Source organism: Vicugna pacos, chromosome 2, assembly GCF_048564905.1.
Source record: "Vicugna pacos chromosome 2, VicPac4, whole genome shotgun sequence".
NCBI lineage: Eukaryota > Metazoa > Chordata > Mammalia > Artiodactyla > Camelidae > Vicugna > Vicugna pacos.
This window is the reverse complement of record NC_132988.1, coordinates 27,538,261-27,560,376: the sequence shown is the minus strand read 5'-3', so window position 1 is coordinate 27,560,376 and position 22,116 is coordinate 27,538,261. Positions and strand designations below refer to the sequence as shown.

Here is a 22,116-nt window from a genome sequence, read left to right as displayed (position 1 = left end):
CCTAGAACAAACAGATGAGCAAACAGCTGGACACAGGGGAAGACAGCTTATGGAAATTCAGATACCATCCTAGACTGGGCCTGCACACATAGACAGCCACTGTCCTCAGAAACAGCACAGAAAAGCTACCCTGGCTGCCAGCGACCCTGGCCAGGCTAAACGCACTTCCCAGGGATAGATGCTATGAGACAGCAGACCAGGAGATTCTTGCAGGTAGATTGCATTGAGTGTCTCATCCCATCCAAAGGGTTTCACTGGATCCCGACTGCAAGTGACACTTTCTATAGGCTTAGCTTTGCTATCCCAAAGCATTCCACTGACTCTGGCCACACCATCCATGCCCTACAAGACCACATTTGTTTCCTGTCAAAGGTACTCACTACACTGCATCTCAAAACAAGCCCAATTTGTAGCCCAAGCTACAGATCAGTGGCTCAGTCATTGGACATTCCACAGACTCTCCATGATCTACATCACTCCCAGGCCACAAGGATTATAGCTTGTTTTTAATGGTCAATTAAAGGACAAACATTAGTACTGATGAGAGAGGACAAGATAACCCCAGCCTGGACCACACATGTTAGGTAAGCCATCTCATGTCTCAATGCAGCAATTCTCCAAAAGGAGACTTCTCATCTGTGCCACATGCCCAGTCAGGCTATCAGCCCCCCATGTTCAAATTTACAGCCTTCTTTTACAATTACTGACACCTCAGCCTCATGGGGGATCCTGTGGGGACTCTGCCTTCCCTTCAATCCTTTTCTAAGACTCAAAACCATGAGATCAAGATTAAACAACAAGGGAAGGGAGAGTACGTATAAGCATTTTAAAATCTATTAAAAGTTCAGGACTGTATGCAAACCAATTCTTGAACATAGTATGTAAATGTCTTTTTCATTAAGAGATGCTAAAATATTTTTTGTAAATTTTTTTTGTCCCTTTGGCCTTTATATAACCTTTCCAAATGAAAAGTCTTGATGGGAACAAAGAACAAATTTAAAAGGAAAAGGAAAGTTTTGCTTACTAAACTGAACACACTGATAATAACAAGAAAGCAAACAAATACAAAGAAAAATCTAAAACTTGCCAAAATGACTAAAGTCCTCACGTTAAATACCATCTTCAGCTAAAGACAAAAGAGGATGTTGAGGGTAATGGTTTGGGTTTCAAAGGGAAGGAAGGCAGCTGACATGGAGATGGGAAAGCAAATGCTTGGTAAACCACTGTTGGCTGGGCCATGCAGCGACAGTGGGACACAGAGTGGACTCTGATCTCTGGGCCCTGGCAAGAGCTCCCCTCCACACTTAGGCCACATTCTTAGCAGATATCAGTGGTGATGGCTCTATTCCAAGAAGAGGCTCTTCATCTAAACACTTTAGGCAGTTACGGGGGAAGTAAAAAGACTTCCTAAGTTTTCTATTTCTTAAAAATAATCAGCCTAAATTAATCCTCATGCCAAAGAGATACATTTTGTGGTGGCAAATTTTGCTCCCCTACAGCTTCAACTCTCAAGAGCAATAATTGACATCTATAGGTAAGATGCTATTAAAATATTAATATTCCTGTTTCAATAATTTATAGTTCCAGCATACAGTAACCAACAAAATTATAGAGTTGAATATTATTCCAAGCTAGATCGAATAAACATATGTAAAATAACAAGTCCAATAAATGGAGAATACTTATTTGTCCAAAGTTAGCAACAGACAAACGGTTGTCACTGTGCTGGTCCAAAATGCTGCATCCAGTAATGTATAATGTTTGGATTTCTTCAAACCGCAAACTCTGACTCCAAGGCAATCAAGCTAGAAATAAATAATAATTAGAAAACAGTATCTTTATTCAGGAATCTAAAAGTATAATTCCGAAAATATGAGTTAAAGGAGAAATCCCAACAGCTGTTCTACAATTCAGAGAGCTGACTTAAAATGAAAAAAAAATTATACAATAAAATGTATGGGATACAGTGAAAGCACTATTTAAGAATAAATATATAGATGTAAAAAACTACTTATGAAAAGTAGTTATAAACACAAGCAGAGAAAAAGTAACAAGGAAGGAAGTAACTAAGGAAGATAAAGAAAATTGAATACAAACATTCAGTATAGTTACACAAAAGTTTCTTTTTTTCCTTAAAAATGCAATAAATTAGATAAACACTTGGTAAGGAAATTTAGAAAAGACTAGATAAGCATATTCATTATGGATTAAAACGAGGATGTAAGTAAATAAGCTGAGGGAGATATATTTGTATTATGTATATATATGTTGACTGAAGACAATACACAACCTAAAAGCTGAGAATTATGTTTCACTAGGCAGACTTGCTAAAGACTGAAGCTGGGGAAACTTAAGATTGCTCTGAGGGAACGGAAAAGCCAGGAAACATATAGGAATTTTTGAAAAAAAAAAAAAAGATACTTGAAACATAAAAAGATTACTGTTAATTAAAGAAAATCCAGATATCTCAAGTTAATGAATTTAGCACTTTTCTATTTCTGGGAAGGTGCGAGAGTCTGGGCTCACTGAAATCATTCCTTTGATATGCACCTTAAGCATCTGAGGCCAGCATCCAGCTTTCTCCTTTCGAATCCCCTCAGGGTGCACGATCAGGAAGCGGAGGAGGGGCCAGGGAAGGATGCTGCAGCGGCTGATGGCTTCATGCCTACAACATCCCTGTTTACGATATGGCAGGTGACAGCCTTTGTCCACACACACATATACATGTACATATAATAAACTAAAGTCACTGTGGTATACAGTTCTAAGATGGCTTCTAGTTATCCCCTTAGTATACACGGCTTTGTGTAATTTCCTCCCCTGGAGTGTGGACTGGACCTAGTAACTACCATTTAAAAAATACAACACAGCAGAAGGAATGGGATGTCATTTCTGAGATTAGGTTACACAGAGGTTTCCATCTTGCTCTCCCCCTCTTGCTCTCTTGCTTGCTGGCTCCCTGGGAAAGCCAGCTGCCATGTTGTGAGATGTGCTATATGGAAAGGCTAATCTGGCCAGGAATTGAAGGAGTTAACCAACAGTCAATGAAAAACGGAGGCCCTCCATCCCACAGACACTGAGAAGTTGAATCCTGCCAACCACCCCATGAGTGAACTTGTCAGAGGACTATCCCCCAAGCCTCAGAGGAAAACTCGCGCAAGAGACACCCAACTAAACTGCACCCAGTTTCCTTAATATCAGAAACTGCAAGATAATACTGTTTGTTTTAATTCACTAGACTTGGAGGTAATTCCTTACATAGTAACAGGTAAAAGTAACACAAACATAAAAGAGAAGTACAAGAAAGAAAATTGCAGGAAATCTCAAATGTGCTAAATGTAATAGAACATAGAAACACTCCTAAATGTAATTGTGAATGATAAGAGAGATTGTGTAGAAAAGACACCACAGCATAATCATAGTAATGTGTTTTACATTAGAGAATTGAACATAATTTACCATAAAAACAATTCAAAGAGGAAAAAAATGATCACCAAGATATATTCAGAAATGTCCAATAGAATTCAACAGCTGCTGTAGACAACGTGAGTAACTGCTAATAAACATTATTAAATTAACAGAGGCATTTACAAAAATATAACAGCAAGAATTATATTGAATTTTGAAAAGTATTTAAATATTTCAAAGTATTTTAAGATCAGAAACAAAACATATGTCAATTAGTCAATATTTTACTTCAGGGTTTAGCTAGCAAAGTAAAAGAAATTAAAAGAAATATAATTAGTAAAGGATTGGAAAGAAAAAATAACAGTGTAATTATTTTCTAATTGCAAAAAAATAGATTGTTTTGTTCAACTACATTGAATTTAAAATATTTGTTTATAAAAAGTTACCAAAAAGTTAGTGAAAATGCTTGAAGTTACAGACCAGAGAGGCAAAACAAATAATTAGCAAAAAAAGTTAGTATGGATCATATACAGATTCAATTCACTAATAAAAGGAAGAAAACTGGAAGGAAAATTGGCAAAAATATATAAATAGACACTTTGCAAAGGAAAACATACAAATGGCACATAACAGGTACAATACCACTTATATCACTATTTTTCAGGGAAATGTAAATCAAATTCACAATAGTACAACATTTCACACCAATCAGATTTACAAAAATTTAAAGTCAGGAAATATCTTGGGTTATAGATGATGTGAAATAATGAGAACTCCAAACGGTGATAAGTATAAACTAGCAAAACTAATTTAGAAAATAAATTATATACTACTAAAGTTGACAAACTAAGACATCAATTCTATTATGCAGCATTAAGAAACAAACACAAGAATATTCATCAGAGCATTCTTCTTCATACCAAAGTACAGGAAACAACCTGTATGATTTTTAAGACAAGTACGGCTAAAATCATTATAGGCACACAATGTCTATTCTAATCAGAAGGAATTCTATGAGACACATCCATTTGGATGAATATCCTAATCATGTAATTGACTGAAAGACTGAATTCACAGATGAATTCCTTCAGTAAAGTCAATTTATATAAATTTCAAAAACAGGAAAAACTAGGTAGTGTATACCTATGGACACAAATAGGTAAGAATTATTAGTCAGAACAAGAGAATAACACAAATTTTAGGGGTTAAGAAAAAAGTTTGCATTGAGGGGCGCACTTAGAGCTCCTAAAATACTGATAATATTTTTACCTGTTAGTCCAATAAGGTATGGAAGGGTATATATTTTAGTATTATTCTTTAAACTATATGCATATATTTCAGTAGGTATATTTCACAATAAAAATTTTTACAAACTTCTAAATGAGTTTTTAAATTAATGAAGTCTTGAAAGTATTTATCTCATTTTTATTCAAAATCTGTTGTCAGGCTCCAAAAAAGTAATTTCTAGCAAAAAACATCTTCCTAACTGCTGCTTTGGAAATGAGTAACATCTTTACCATCTCTGGAAGAAAAGAAAAAAAAAACCCAAACTGAGATTTTATTGAAGGTATTCTTCAGCTTATGAGATATGTCACATAGTATCTTTTAAACTACTTTTGAAGTTTTTTCTTTTTTCCTTGTGAACTCATTACTTCAAAGAAGATCATTCTCTATTCTTTACAGAATCCAGGGAGATCTAGATTTATGCTTTGTTGAAAAGGAAAATACAGGTATTCACATCATGTTAATATCATAAATGCAAAAATTACAGAATCAGAGTGAGAAGAAAGGTGCAATTTCTTTGGGTTTTCAAATTACCCCTCTGAAAGCCATGGCAAAATTCTCTGCTACCAACTAAACTCTGTGTGTGTGTGTGTGTGTAAAGCTAAGTTCTAGGAGCTATGTTAGTGCAACGAAAATGCTAATTCAGGAATTATGGAAACAATAATTGCAATTATTTAGTAAAATTTTAAAACCAAATTATCTGACTAAAATAAGTTTTGCCCAAGTTATTAATAAAAGAGTCTGTAAAAACACACACACAAGGAATTTTAAATGAGTTCATTTAAATCACTTTATTCCAAAATGTACATCCATAGCAATGTCTAAAATTATTTCTCTCACTTTTTCAGCTGGAAAAAAACATATTTTGAGGTTGTTATACACATTTAGACAGGCCTTCAAATATATGCATCAACTGTTTTCTTTAAAATAGTTCTTCATACGGATGGCATTTATTCAAATTTCTGTTTAAGTTCTATGCAACATCATAGGTAAATTATGAAAAGTGGCTATGCCAATATGCCTCTGAGAGATACATAGTAGAGTAATAGGTGATCACTTACTGGTTTTTTTCAAATGTATTTGAGGGGTATTCAATTCTACTCTAATGCTTTTACAGGTATTAAAAACAAACCCTAAAACAAAAAGACAAATACAAGTCCACATCAAGATTAAGATGAGAAGTGTTTGCATCTTTTTTGAGAAACTAACGGTTTATTACTTGTAAGTGCCTTACTCAGATCTCTACACACTACAGCTAATTACCAAAGTCTTAATGTGACTGAGTGTATTCAATTGTTTGGAGCATCATGTTAAAAGGGATTTATCATTTTAATTCCATAAACACGTCATTTTGTTCTTACTAGTCTTCATTCCCATGGCAAAAATAACAACAAAACAGCCCACTGATAATCAAGAGTACAAACAAAGAAGTTCTAATGTTTCAATGTTCCTCAAAACGATTACAAAATGTATGAATTATAAATGGTACCTGAAAATGCACAAAACCATCATGGGGATAGGACTGGCAGGTATGTGCTAAAAGATCATACACTGAAATGCATATAAGAGGAATCAATTATTTTACTGACAAACTTCTAAAAGAAGTCTATAATGTTCTTAAATATATGTAAAAAATGTCTAGAGTTTGATATTGAGTCTATCAAAAATTCTTAGCTATTTATTTACATAAAAATATGAGGAAATGATGGGGCAGGTATAGCTAAGTGGTAGAGTATATGCTTAGCATGCACGAGGTCCTGGGTTTAATCCCCAGTACTTCCATTAAATAAATAAAAGGTTAATTACCTCCTCCTTTTAATTATCTGTAAAAATATAAGGAAATGATGGATATATTTATCATCATGAACCTAATGTTACAGGGATAATCTAATACTATAGTTTGATAGGAAATATCTATAACAATGAGGCAAATGTATCAGAATTTTAAAAAGCTGTAAATCCTTCAACATGTGAAACAGTCATGCCTAACATTATAAAATAAAGTCTTGGCTCTGGACTGGGTATTTTCCTTAATATCTCATAAGGATCAACGTTGAGGCAGCAGAGTAGGCTTCCTGTTAGCAATCTGTTAGTTTTCAGTATGCATTCAGAAACAAGACAGTTCAAAATATCTGGTATGAAAGTAATGAGCAGTAGAACTGTCATCGTGTATCCTTACCGTATTCTTCACGACATCATGAAGAAGGTACTGATTAATAAATGAGAAAGCGAAAACACAGAGAAGTTATGTAAGTTGTCAAAAACTCACACAGGTGCAAAATAAGAGACAGCATCCTAAGCCTGCTGTCAGTCCTGATCCTACGCTATTCCAAACCCTAAAATAAGTATTTTGAAATAATTTAAAGAGTGGGGAGACCTCAATTTGAATGTTCAGGAGAAGAAGGGAGAACATAACTGAAATGTATCTATTATATTAGCCATAAAATTTTCAGAAAACTGGAAGTTTCAAAAGGCAAGAAGACACTGCATTTATCAAACGGTAAGAAAAAGGAAAATAACAGAATGAGAAAAGGTGATAGTAAGAGAGAAGACTGTAGACATGACACAGGAAAAGATTATGATAATTAAGATGCAATAGAACATGAGTTAATACATGGAAAACATTTAGTGAAACACCAGGCGCCAAGAAAGCATGCCAGTAAAAAAGGCAGCAATTATAATTTTTATAAATCCTGTGCCTGGAGAAAGCAAATTTGATCCAGACTTTGTTGTTCTGATTTGTTAATTTATTTTTGTTTTCAAAATGACAGAGATCAGATTAACAATTCCTGTCCTCTGTGACAGTCAACACCACTTTTCATATATGAATCTTGAAAGCAGGTTTATGCACATGAGTCCACCTTTAGTACTAGTTTCTAACAGTCATTTCAGAATTAATATATGGTAAAGATTTCTTTTCTACACTGTCTTTTTCCATGATTCTTGAATGAATAAATCATGTGGCCAATGCCACAATGACAAGTTGTGACCAATTTGATTTAAAGATTCACTGCAAATATGATCTTATCTCTTTTCGTACCCTCACTTCTGGTTCTTTACTTGTAAATAGCCCTCCCATTCATTCACTCACTCTTTTTTAAAAAAAATTTATTTGATAAATGTATATATCAAGCACCTATCAAAGGCCAGACATGTTGTAAGTGCCATTCTGTCTAATATGAGTTAGACTGTGTTCCAGCATTGGATATGATGAAAGAGAATATATCTGAATGGAAAAGGAGATTCTGGATGCAAATGGAAAAATTCACAATAACCTAAGGGGGAAAAACTGAGAAAGATAATGAAACACAGACATATCTCATCAAATATTTTTAATTATAAGAAATAAAAATAAAATAAGGTGAGAAGCAAATCATATTTCAATTAAATAAAGTAATTACATTAAGTAATTAAAATGAAAACTAAACCTAGAAAAATATTATTCATTTGGTTAGAAATCTGAATGAAAATGATAATAATCACCATTGATTGAATTACTGTGAATCAAAAAATCCAAATTATAGTGATAAAGATAGAGATCCAGTAAACAGGAGTGAAAAGTGATATTACCAATAATAAAGTATTCCTAATATACTCATATAATAATAGCATCCATTAAATGATGATGTTTAAAAATTACAAAGTACAGTTAAAGGAATAATTTTTGAATTTTGAATCACTAACAACATTTTAAATAGTTTATATAGTTTTCAAAACACTGGAAAATATAAGAGCAAAGCATATGATAATCTTTAAGTGAAAGGAATGAAAAAAGAAAATGTGTATTAAAAAAATTTTAAGTACGTTTCACTAGTAAAACTAAGTATGAGTTATATCAGTGAGTATAGTTAGTTTAATATCTCCTGTTTAAAATATTCACTTAGGAAATTAAGAAATCCACTGACTGAACAATCAATATGAATAAGCTGTAAAAAAGAAAAGGAGAAGACCAGCAACATATAAAGAATTGTTAAATTCACTAATTAAAAGATGGAAATTACAATAGCAAAGATACGTTATTTTCAAATGTCATATTGGAAAATTGCGTGTTTAAATATTATCCAATTACTTGATGTGATGTCTTCCACATATGACATTATTACCTATTACTGACAGGTAACACTTTATATACAGAAAATAACTGTACTCTGTACAAAAGCAGAAATGTATTCATGTATTCAAAGAAAGAAGATGAGTCATTTATTTTAGAGCACAGTTTCTAGGTGGTGGGATTTGTATGCTTTCCATTATCTTATTTACATTCTTTTGAAAATTTCCAAATTTTAAAAATGAACATGTTTCTTTTGAATCAAAGTAGCTTATGTTAATTGTTATAAAAAATAAGAAGAAAATAACACCTTGAGATGATTAAAGTATGGTTTTCTAAGAAGCAGATGGCAAAGTTAAAGGTAATTTATCTTTAGAACTTCATAACTAGCATCTTTCAGCCTATTATATACAGAAGTCAATTTTATCTTTAATCTCTGATTCTGTAGACACATGGAAGAAAAAAATGACCTTTATTTTAAAGACATTATTAAATAGGTATATGAACTCAATTTTACTATGGCTCCAATTCTAACACTTCTACTTTGGCTGTTTGTTACTTGTCCCTTATTTGTCCTATAATGTTGACAAAAATCCTAGCAATCTTCCTCTGTTAAGAATATTATATTATATGAAAGTATTGCATAAAACTAATACAGTAAGTTGAGAACTTAAACAAATATCTAATAAATTTAGAACTTTGTAAACAAAGCTTTCAATTACAGATGAATTAAACTCAAATCAATGATCTTAAAGGCAAAACAGTTAGCATATGGGCTTATATAGTTAAAACCTATAGGTTTAGGCTGGTTTTAGATATAGTAGGGTCCAACTTAGTTGATGTCACTCATTAACCATCTACTGCTCTCATGCTTTGCCATCTTTTAGCTCTGATTTGTAATATGTAGGCTTGGTTCTCTACATAGATCCCTCCAATCTTCTAACCACACACACATACACACAAACACACACACACACACCCTCTGCCCAGAGTTGCATAGCTCTTACATCTTCTCATTAAAGAAAAGTAGAGGCCCTCTTGCCATCCATTGTGATTCAAAATTCTGAATCTGTTAGGGGGATCTGAACAGATATCTGACCCTGCCTGAGAATGTGCCCAACAAACCAATCACTGACGTGGATCAAGTAACTGCGAAAAGAGTTGCAATCATTTAACTACCATTCCCACTAGAGTTGTAGGAGGGAAAAATGCTAAAAGATAATGTGAGGCAGAAAAACCATCTCTGAGGAACTTAGACTTTAAGTTATCCTTGATGGTCAAAACTCCAAAAGGTCAAAACATACACACCATGTCATTTTCAGGGCTGCCTTTGTCAAGAAACTTAGACACTGTCTTTCTCAGACTACAGAGACAATTAGACACTTTTTGTACTCGGTGCACCTATAGGTCTTGCTTAAGTCATTGTTTCATGATTATCCTAAATATTCTGAACATTCTCTACCTCCTTAAAACATGTACTCCCTAGTCTAAGGATATAAGTTACTAAAGACAGGGACAAATCATCTCTTCATTAATATATTTTAGTTAAGTGAAATCATATTGGTAAATTATGAGTGACTTGTCACTGGTAGACCTTGTCTGTTGTCTATTACAAAGCATGAAGTTCCCAGATGATCAGTGGGTGACTCCCACCTGTGCAGTTCTGTGCGTAACCACCAGGAGGCACAGAGTTATAACTAGGCTAGTATATTTTGCTCAGTGTATTTCACTTAGTAAATTACAATCTTTGTTGCAGACATTTCTACTACTTCTAATGGAGAATGGAAACGTAAGTTCTTACTAGTTGAGTGATTTCTTCTGCTTAGTGTCTAAAAATCCCAAGAGATCATTACTGTAAATACACATGGCGATGCTTCTTGGTAGTAGTTTACCTTCTAATCATTTTGTTTATTACTTTCTTAGAGTCTGAGACAGGAAAAAAAAGTAACATAATTCTTTATTTTTTACACATATACAGAAAATAATGGTATATAGCGATCTTATCAGTGGCAGATTCACTGATATCCTTCTTTCTCTTATAGATAGCACCTCTCCAAGGGACCAACTTTTATCATTTACTGTCCATCTAGAAGCCCTAGAAATATATCCATTGGAATAAAAATTTCCCTTCATAATTCCTTCAGAACTAGGGAACTTATGTTATTAGGATTTAGGAGTTAGGGGATTTAAGAAAAATAGAATCTCTGGTGATCTTATATGTCTCCTAGAGCTTTTATTTCCACTGTTTAACAAGTCAAATAGGTCACTGAATGAATATAATTTGATACAGCTCATGAAAAAGTTATGCAAGAAAATATACACATTAAGTTTTCTAAGCCTGAAAGAAAGAAGCGTAAGCAATAAAACTGGAGCAAGCCAATCTTCTAATGTAATCCTAAACACATTTTCCCTTCTTACTTGGACAGTCAGTATATTAAAATATATGCTAAAGTCTTTCTAATTATATCACAGGAAGACAAAAACTATTTTCTGATGCAGGTCATTAGATGAAGCATATTTTCCCAAGGTGGAGCTCTACAATATTCTAGCTCATATCAGCACAGTTGCTTTACATACCACTAATTGTTTCGGGCTGTTAAGCTAGTGGCATTTTAGACTCATTGATTAAACACCCATGGTGCATTAAACCATTATGAGATATACAACTCTGATCTGGGTATATTAAATTGCCTTTGGCAAGCCTTAGCTAAAAATAAATGCACATTTGAAAATATAACACCAGTAAAACTAATGAACATAGTCTCTAGGTCCAAAATTAAACAGAAAACAATTGATACTGAAAATTCAACAGAAACAAGAAAAGTAAAAGTCCCTCATCTTGCTGGAATCTTTGTCACTGTCTGTCAAAAACAAGAGTGTGAAAGCTTTGATGAGTCCAGTTAGTGCAGTGCATGGATCAAAGGGTCAGGCTGATAGGATCAAAGGGAACAAAATGAAGTCGTAATGTTGTGCACCAGATTTGAAACCTCGGCAATGATGAGAGGTTCTCACAGGATGGAACAGGGAAGCTTTGATTAGTGCACCTTGTTTGTACTGTGAAGGCATCAAAGTGGCAAATGCGCCTGGATCAAATGGGGCAGAATGCAATGGGTAATGGAGCACTCACAGCTCACTAGAATTTAAGCAGAGATGCTGATGATGCGGTGGAGGCCAATGCACACATCCATCTGGCAGCTGGGAAGAAGAGCAAAGCAAAAGGGGAAAAATGGACATAATTTTCATCACTTGAAAGCTAGATGGTTGTGGCACAACCAAAAGACCAAACGGCATTTTCAATTACTGCATAGGATGTGAAAATGAAATCATTTAAACTTGGCAATATTACCAATTGTTTGTTGTAAACTGTGCTTCATGTATTGCTTATTCATTCAGAATAATTCTCGCATGCTTGTTAATTCATAAAGTAGATTAACTTTGAACTTACATATGTGTAAATCTATATTTGCTAGGGAAATTTGTGTGTGTGTGTGTGTGTTGTCTCTTTGGAGCAGATTGCATGGGTAAGATTCATTGTCATGGTAAAATTTCACTTACTGTGCTTCCAGGGATTTTGCATTCCCTGGGAATCAATTCCATTTGCAAGTTAAGTCTAAAGACATCTGTCTAACTCATTTGATTCAATTTTCTTTTTTCCCCTCAGTCAGGAGTTAATGCGCTTGTAGTGAACAAATAAGCATATTATCGAAATACTGAAAGATTTAAATAAAATATTGTCTAATATAGTATGGTGATTATGTTTCAGATAAAAATATAGAAAGGTGTTTAATTGTATTAACATTAAAATAAAATTAAATATTATATTTATCATTATTATGACTGGTGTTAATAGCCACAGAACGTAACTGCTATGTTTGAGGACGTGTGCTGGTTGCTCTCTGTTTATTCTTACTTATGCTTACAACAGCTCCATAAGTGAATATTGCCACAATGGGATCAGATTTTCTGATGATTTGGAGAAGTAAATGTGGTTTTAAATAGAAAGGAAACGAATCATCATAATCAACAGGGCAGAGTTGTACTGCTAGCTTACAATCGTCTTTTGTCCTCACCTTTGCTATGGCTGCCTCTCTGCAGGAGGAGTGAACCCAGCTGCCCCACTGGGTTTGGATGTGGCCCCGTGACTCACTTTAGCCAGTGGAATATTAGCAGACAGAGGTGACCACCAGAGAGATGTGAAGTGTGCTCATAGTGCTTGGCTTTTCACTCTTGCCTTTTTGACCTTCATTTTGAGAGTATGCTCCAGACAGCCACTGCTCCAAGATGAGCAGACAGAGCATAAACAAGAACCAAATGTGAAGCCTTCAGTCAAGCCCAGCTAATCTTTAAACTAAGTCCAGCAGAGCCACGACCTACACACTAAATAATGAGCAACACAAATTGTCTATTAAATATCACACGTTAACTTGGCAACCACTCTCCAAAACAGCATTATGCCCATCCCTATGTACACCTAAAGAGGTCATTGATCAAGTATACACTATTCTTTAGTTGAATGGATTTATCCTTTTAAATAGAGATTGTAGTTGTTTTCCAGGTACTATTACTTCCTCCATTATTGCTCTGCTGTCCTATTTTCCCCAGAAGGGCTTTGCATGGGTTACTAACTTGACAAACCTCTGTGTTTAGATATTTGTTCTCACAAGAGCAACAGGGGGTGGAGAAACCTACTGCCTGTCCCTCTTGAGTATTTATACTAACAGAGTGATGCTGTTTGTACATCTGTTTTCTCAGGACTTCAGGAAATGTGTTCTCTTTTTTTTAATCCAATATTGTTTTATCCACTATTACTTCATATGACTTTTAAAGTCAAACATAAGAAAATCACCAATTGTCTCAAAATTTACTTATTTTAATTATATTTTTGTTATTGACAGTGTAGATTTCAAATATGGGCAGATGAATAAAAAGGCAGATTTATGTTTTAAGTATGCTATTGATGTGCTTCAGGAAGTGAGGAATATCTCTGTTTGAGATAGCGTTGTAAGGTTATAAAACCTGACCCAAAAAATGGTTGATCTCATTGCAACAAATCTCTTTCTTCAGCAATTAAAAGTAGTAATTTGGAAATACGAAGAAAATTGGAAAAAATAAAAAAGGTTTTCCTCAACAATGAACTGATTAGGAGATTTAATAAAAGTTAGAAATCTTAGGTCTATAAACACTGTAGCATAAAACTGATAGTGATAAATACTGAAGTGAGGAAAGAACAAATTCTTTTTATTCTTTTGGATATTGTTTTAACCCTAAGACCATAAATTACAAGGTAACTAAATCAATTTTTTAAATTATTAAATTCAAATTCTGCTGTTAATATTTGAAATGTATTATAATTTGTTCATTAATAACAATGATAAAATGTCCTTTAACAAAAAGTGACAATATTAGCATAAATAATACTTTAATTGATGAATTCATTAGTAGAAATTATTAACCTCCACCAAATATGTTTACTGATATCCTGACTCATGCACATAATTATACCAGGAAGTGCTCATAAAACTTAACCACACAATAAAGATCAACAGTTCCTTAATACTCTTTAAGTAAGGAAATACAGTCCATAATATTAGATTATAACATTTGTTAATTCAGTCACTTAGTTTTGTACTAATTGTCCTGAGAAGCACTGGGTGTTTTGTTAATAAAAAGATAGTTCATTTTGCATAAATCTAGACATACCATAAGTAAAATTATATTCTCCAAACTCAAATGATTGAAGTAACACTTAAGATGATATAATAGGATTAAATCAATTTACAATTCCCATTCCACAAGATCAGTTATGTGTACTGTATTTCAATTTTCAAGTGTTTTTATTTCCCTTAATAAGTCATTAAAAATCAATGTGCAAACTACCCTCAACATTAGAAGATTGGTTCATGATTAAAATTGACAAAATTTACCACAAAGATTAAAAAACAAGCATGTTCATCAGGATCTAATACATTCAATTTATCCTCAAATATAAGGGAAGATTTTAGAGTATATTTTTTAAAAAGTGGCATTTTCTTATTTATACCAGAGTATTTATACATGTGTCAGTAGGTACATATCTTACATACTCTAACTTTGTTGCTGTAATTATAACTTCAAATGCAAGTATTTCCAATAAAATATACTTTAAAACTAATACATAATAGATAATTAGTAAAATTTTAATGGAACCTAAAATATTCAGGGTATATTTATAGTGTTTAATATTTATGTTAAAAAGGAACCTTATGATGTTCATAAAACAATTGTTTATCATGATCCATGATAAGCAAGGCATCAGTTTAGGGGAAAAAACTTATTTTCCTATTTACGCTTTGTTATTTCTCAGCATACACAGAAGATGTTTAAACCAGTATATTCAATTTATTTGAGAAGGCTAATATTCTGTTTTCTAGCATCATTGGAATAAAGTTATTTTCTAAAAGTATTATTACAGTTGATTTAGTTAAAAGTCCTGAAATGAATGTTATGATATATTAGACTCATAGTATACATTATTTGATACAAATGATAGTAACAGCAGTTTTAGACATGTATTTTTTTAATTGCCAGAAATATGTACAAATTGAATAATGTACACCCTACTAAACTTCTACACCCATTCTTTCATTTATTTAGTTATTTAGTTATTCATTTAGCTATTTCCCTCTCATCAGTTGCTTATTGAGTGTCTACAACAAGGTGCACAGTTGAGAAATAAAAAGAGCATCTATACAAATTCAGGTAGATGCTTTCAGTTGGAACCTCAGTTCGATGGTCTGTAAACATGTGAAATGCGAGAGCTCACCCTTTCCTTTAAAGATGAGATGAGTTATATCAAAGAATTTAGCCAACTACAAGGCACGTGATAGGCATCTGCAGAAATTCAGCATCAATTAATCACTGTTATTTGTCTGTGCTAAGTCCCATTATTTTTCTCTGGCCGAGTGCTTGCTTTTACAAGTGGCCACGTGTAAACAATGGCTTAATGTTAGTAGCCTGTGGGAATATAGCTAAATTCACAGGCATTGGGCTTGGATGAACTAGTCATACGAACACAAATTTCAAAAAAATACTATGAAATTCAGAAAAATGAACATTCGCCATTGACTCTGTTAAAACCCTTAATATTCCAGGACAACTGTCTCAGACTATTAAGATAACTGATGAGATTTCAGAGTTTAATGTTTGGGGACTGAACATTCACAGCTACCATATTCACTGCCTCAGAGTAATCCCTTAAATTAATACAATATTATATGTCAATTATATCTCAATAAAACTGGAAAAATTAAACAGTAAAAATTAAAAGATGAAGAAGAAGAAAAAAAGACTTGTGTAACACCAGATGTGTTAGGGAATAAAGCTTGCTCCACACGTTAGGTAGTTAGATAAGTGAGGGCACCAGGCAGATAGGTGTAAGTGAGGGAGGATGGTCCAGAACATGGCATTATGCCCACCGCCAGCATAAAGGGGCTTTACTTCCTCTAAATGAGTGCCCGCAAGGAACCAGTTAGGACCTGAAGCTGCGACTGTGCGGTAGTGAGAAGGACCTAACTGGACATGACCCAACGCTCACTGTGATATAATTAGCATTGCGGTTTAGCTTTTTCTGTGTACACCACGGGTAAGGACATGCTCAAAGAGGCCAAACATGACTAAGCGTTCCAGGGACAAGAGCCATCAATCAATCAAAAGGCCGCCTCAAAGTGAGGGTATAAGAGAAAGGGGCAAACAAAGACCAACACTGCTTCATCTCCCTTGGATCAGCCCACCTCCCATTCTTGGACATGTACTTTCCCTTTGCTAATTAAACCGTTTAAAATCTTTCACTACACAATGCTCCATTTCCCCATCTGAAATCTTATCTTTCAGGTATAACAAGAAGTGGGGTCTTTTACCCTTTTGGGGTACCACATACATTCAGTTAGCAGTGTCTGATAATGCCTTAATTCAGCAAATACTTAACATCATAGGGAATTACACTTTTGTGTGTTATCTACAGCCCTGCTACTTCAGTGGTATTACTTAGAAGCCTAAAATTAGCTTTTCCTTCATTAATGTGTGATTACAAATACAAACCAGGCAGCCATGACACTAAAATCAAATAATTAAATCTAGTATTCATCCTCTTTGAAATTTACAATGAAAGTATTGTGGAGAGCAGAGATCTTTCCTTTTCTATTAATCTTTCAATACTGAACAGTAACTATGTCTACTAAATGATTTTCATCATATCTCTTTAAAATACCAGTCCTGTATTTTATGCTTATGAGAATTCAATCACCTACCTGGTCAAGGCAATCATTTTGCTTTATGCCTGTTGTAGCTTGTAAGTGTCGAAAGGTTCTGGTGTTATTTGCTGAAGAGGCCATTTGTCGGAATGACTATCAAATTGTTGCTTTTACAGGATCAATTTTCTTTATAATTACTATTGGCATTAACAGTCATCGCGGCTCCTAGAAAACTGACTGATGGATTGGTAAGCAGAATAATCAAAGGGGCTACTGGAGATAATGACATTTCTTTACAGGGAACTGCTTGAGGAAGATTTTCCCTTTTAGCAAGACAACTACCACATATGGTTAGGAAGTTTAGAAAGGATTTCCCTTCCCTTTCTGGCCGAAGGCAAAACTATAAGCTCAAATAGACTTTGTCCCTTGTCAGATGTTTGCTTTCTTCAGCAATTCTTAGTTTAATGGGCATAACAAGAAGGACTGGATTCTATTGTGCGAAACAGCAAATCAGCACTTAACTCATGTTCTGACTGCTTTTGAAAAAAAAAATCAGATTTTCTTGCACACAACAGTTAGAAGATTTTCTCTTACTAAGTGCATTAGTTTGTGTTTTACAAGGCTGATGAAAAGTAGCAGGATTAGAGTTTTCCCTTTTTCACATGCAGTGTCCTCAATTTCTTTTCACACAACCGTGTGAGTGCAATGTGACAGTAAAAATAAACCCATGTTCTTTTTACTACACTGCGTGAACTTAAATGACTCCCGGCTTTATCTTTTTCTCACATTATTAGCATTGTTTTTGGAGGCAATTTGTTTGGTTTCTAGGTCTAATTTGATGAAGAAATGTCAGGAAAATATAGAAATTACACAAACAGCTGTGAAACAAAATTCATATTTTATGGGAAGACAAGAAAAATAGAAACATAAAAACTCTTCTCTGCCCTTTGGCCCCTCCCTCCCCTCTCCTGTGCACTGGGTATCGGTACTATGCATGAACCAAACCCCACTCCCGGCCGAAACACCTGCTCAACCATAAAGAGCAACATCCTCCAAGCACCAATAGGACAACTCCTAAAAAATAACATTCCTTCCTGATCTGGTAAGGGGCCACGATGACCCATCACTTTGTTCTTACAGATCTAGATTGTGCAAACTATCTACCTCATTTAATGTATAGCCCTCTGTCTTAGAAACCTATATAACTATACTTTGACTTCTCCTGGAAAGAACAGTTCTCGGAGCTTTCTGAGAGGTTATTCCCAGGTTATGATCCTCAATTTGGCTTGAAAAAAATTTTCCATTTCTTTCTTAGATTGATTAATTTTTTGTCGACACAGCAAGCACTGAATTTTTCCTATGCCGAATATTGGTTAGCATTCCTTCTTAACATTTCCGAACATAAGTTCCCTCCTTTCATTTCTTCTTTCCTATAACTTTCCTGGGTTCTCTCCAGCATCTGTGCTATTTTATCACCTGCTCATTTCCCTAGAGTGGAAAATTAGGGATTTGGATGATGGTAAAACCGATGTTGGTTTGGAGAAAGAAAAGACAGTAATCCAATGCTATATATAGGTCAATGTTATTGTCAGTTTTCCCCTGATTCCTGATGTTTTTCCCTAAACACACACACACACACACCCCAGCTTGCCTTCTAGAAGGGTGCTATCCAATAGAAATATAACACAAACTACAAATGCAAGATGCATATCTAATTTCAAAATTTCTAGCAGTCACATTAAAAACAATAAAAAGAAACAGATAAGGTTAATTTTTTAAAGATATATTATTTAAACCAACAGATCCAAAATATTATCATTTCAGTATGGCACAACGTATCAATACTAATGTGACATTTTTTACCTTTTTTTTTCCAGTCTGGAGTTTACTTTACACTTGAATTATTGCAGGGCTCAGATGCAGGAAGGGCAGGGTTGGCAATACTGAGTCAAAGGATGTCTGGAAAACATTCACCATTGGCCCCGCCCAGCTTCTGAGTCCAGTTGTCCACTACAACTATAAATTCTAGGAACCACCTGCTACCTACCTAACAAATTATTTTTTATATGAAAGGGTTTTTTTTTTGTTGCTGTTTTATTTACAAGTGTTTTGCCACCAGGAACCCCAATTGATATGAACTCCTATCTTTCTCAAGGGCTCCTTTTTCTCTGCATTTAAACCATCCTTAATAAGCAAAACCATTATTAGTTTTTTCTAAATAAATTGCAGTCAGCCGTGCTTATCAAATTAGCAACCTAATTAACTAGATATACTGCCGCATGTATAAGGATTGAGCTGAAATGAAACGTTAAGGCTCTATCTTTACCCTCACTCTCTGCTTCCCTCCTAAGCAGATTTCTTCTCATACGACCACAAAACTATTGCTCTTTTCCAGTCTCTTCTCTCGTTTATAATTACTTTGACTTAATTTTCATGGGCATGATGGCAAAAAGGCATACTTCATCTCCCTCCTCCAAGACATTCTTTACACGATATTGGGGATTTATCTGAAAAGTAAAAAGCTGACTCTGGATACACCCTGTCTACAATTCTTCAAAGCCAATACCCTCCTGGCCCCTATATATTTTAGGATAATATTCAAAAATCCTTAGATTAAATTCTGAGCGGTTTCAATATTGGACCTCTCACCGTTATAACCAGAATCATTTCTAGATGCCCCTCATTTCAAAAATGAAAGTCATGTGATCTTTTGTGATGCATTTTTGTCACCGAATGAGACACATGCCTCCCACTCTTAGCGCTGAAACACTGTTTACAAACTTCCACAATGTTTTATTTGCAGCATTAAAGCATTTATTATATTGCACTGTGATTGTTTGCTCATTTTTGTCTTCCCCCATATACTCTAAATATGTGAGATAAATTGAAAGATAAATAAGCAAATCAGCAAGAAAATGAGTTTAATAATAGTGCACGTATTTGTCTTAAACTTACTTATAGTGAATAAACATAGTTGCTCCACTCTGTGGTATTTGTTGGAGAAGAAACATTCTCACTTTGAAATTGGACCTGCATCTTAATAACTGTTCTACCACTTAGGAGTCCTGTGACTTCAGGGAATTTACACGACCTATCTGAGGCTGAACTCCTTCACCTCTATCATGGAGCAGTGCCTATTACAGACACTGTATAGATAAAAGGAGTTATAACTAAATAAATACACAAAATGTTCTATGTAACACCCAACTTTAGTAAGCATTCATTAAATTTCACTCATTTATTATAATATTTGTTGGAAGTATTTAATATTTTGATTATTCAATACATTTTATTATACTAAGTACAAAGCAATACTGTTAGCACTTTTCTACAAATCCTAATCTAGTCAGAAAAAAAACTGAATCACAAGATGTTAGACACTTCTTAATGATAATGCACTTATATGTGAATGTGGTGAGTGTGAGTATGTGTATGTAGAGATGGAGAGTAAAAACCATTTCTGTTTTCCAAATTTAATGAAGCTATGTAAATATGAATTCTAAAAACAATCTTTTGTTTCAGGATCCTTTTATGAAGCAGGGCACCAACCCCTAAATTTATATTTTCCATCTATTAACTTTGACTAGAAAAAATAAAGGCCTAATTTGCCCAGTTGTAATAAATTTGGTATTTAGGTTTCCTCAATAATTCTTTCCACTTGGGCATCTAATACATTTGTTGAAAATTTTTCTTGATATATATTCATATGCTTGTTGGTATATATATTCTTGATATATATTATTTGAATCTAAATTTTCTGTATATATCTATATTTTTCTCTATATATCCATATATATCATTTTTCTACATATACCTAAATTTACATATATAAATTCACCTATCTAAATTTTTCTTGATATATATTTATCCTTTTTGATATATATATATACTTTTTTCTAGATATATAATCCATATAATATTTTGTTGAAAATTTTTCTTGATATAATATGTATATGAGACATATATATATATATGTCTGTGTGTGTATATATATATATATCTTTGTCAAATGTAAAGAAATCTAGGAGGAGGGTGTAGCTCAGTGGCAGAGTGCATGTTTAGCATGCATGAGGTCTTGGGTTCAATTCCCAGTACTTCCATCAGTAAGTAAGTAAGTAAGTAAGTAAGTAAGTAAGTAAGTAAGTAAATAAATAAATAAATAAATAAACCTAGTTACCTGTAGCCCTCCGAAGAAAAAAAATTTTTTAATGTAAAGAAATCCACTTTTCTATCTCATAATTGAGTGCTGCTACCTTTTCTTTACTCAAATGAGTAAGTACTAGGAGTGCATCTCCAGATGCACTTATTTGAATGAGAAATGAAAACCAATCATTACAAGACTTTGGTCTTAATGGTATTTTGTAGAACAATGAGAATCACACTATATCTCCTAGATTAAGATGGATTTTTAAAACTGTGTGAACATATGTTCATTTAGATACCGATTTGTGATGGGCATGAGAGCCTAATCACTTATTTTCATTCTTAATTTCCAAACATCTTTAATAGATCTCTTCAGATTCCTAACACCTTTAAAGAAAACAAAGAAAAAGTGTTGTTTAATATTCTGATAAGATACTTCTCTGGTTGGGACAAAGAGCTTTTATCCTCACTGAATTCTCTTAATTCATTAATTTTAGCTATTTTAAGTATATGTTGTCTTTTATTCAAGCATGAAAGATTCTGCAGTACTTTCTATGACATGAATTCAGTAGTAAGATCACTATGAATTGTTATTATACATTCTCTTTGATTCTCCATGATTTCTGATCTAGCAAGTAGTCACAAATTTAAATTTGAGCCTACATTTGATTAACTTAAAGATGTTTTGCAACACATGACGTCAAAAAGGATAAATTATTTCTCTTATTTTCATATACAAAATGATGCATGGGAAGAGGTTAAACATGTTTGATTTTAAAAACTGACAACACATAGGTAATTTAATGATAAATTATGCCTGCTTAGAACAGTATATTTATGTCAAAATATCCATTCTTTATAGATGTTATTTGTATTTTAATATTATCATGTTATATCTCTAGTTCTTATTAAATTTTATTAAATACATTGATTTTAATGTCATTTCAAGAACTAGTGCCTATGATGTGACATTGCTGGGAAGTAGTATCACAGAGTTAACCAAAT

General features: G+C 33.7%; 1 long non-coding RNA gene across 2 annotated transcripts in view; it reads right to left on the bottom strand.

Moving 5' to 3' along the window:
* The window catches only part of LOC116285909 (uncharacterized), a 231,792-nt gene that overhangs the window by 83,582 nt on the left and 126,094 nt on the right, over nucleotides 1-22,116 (bottom strand). The gene's annotated exons all lie outside the window — the stretch shown is intronic.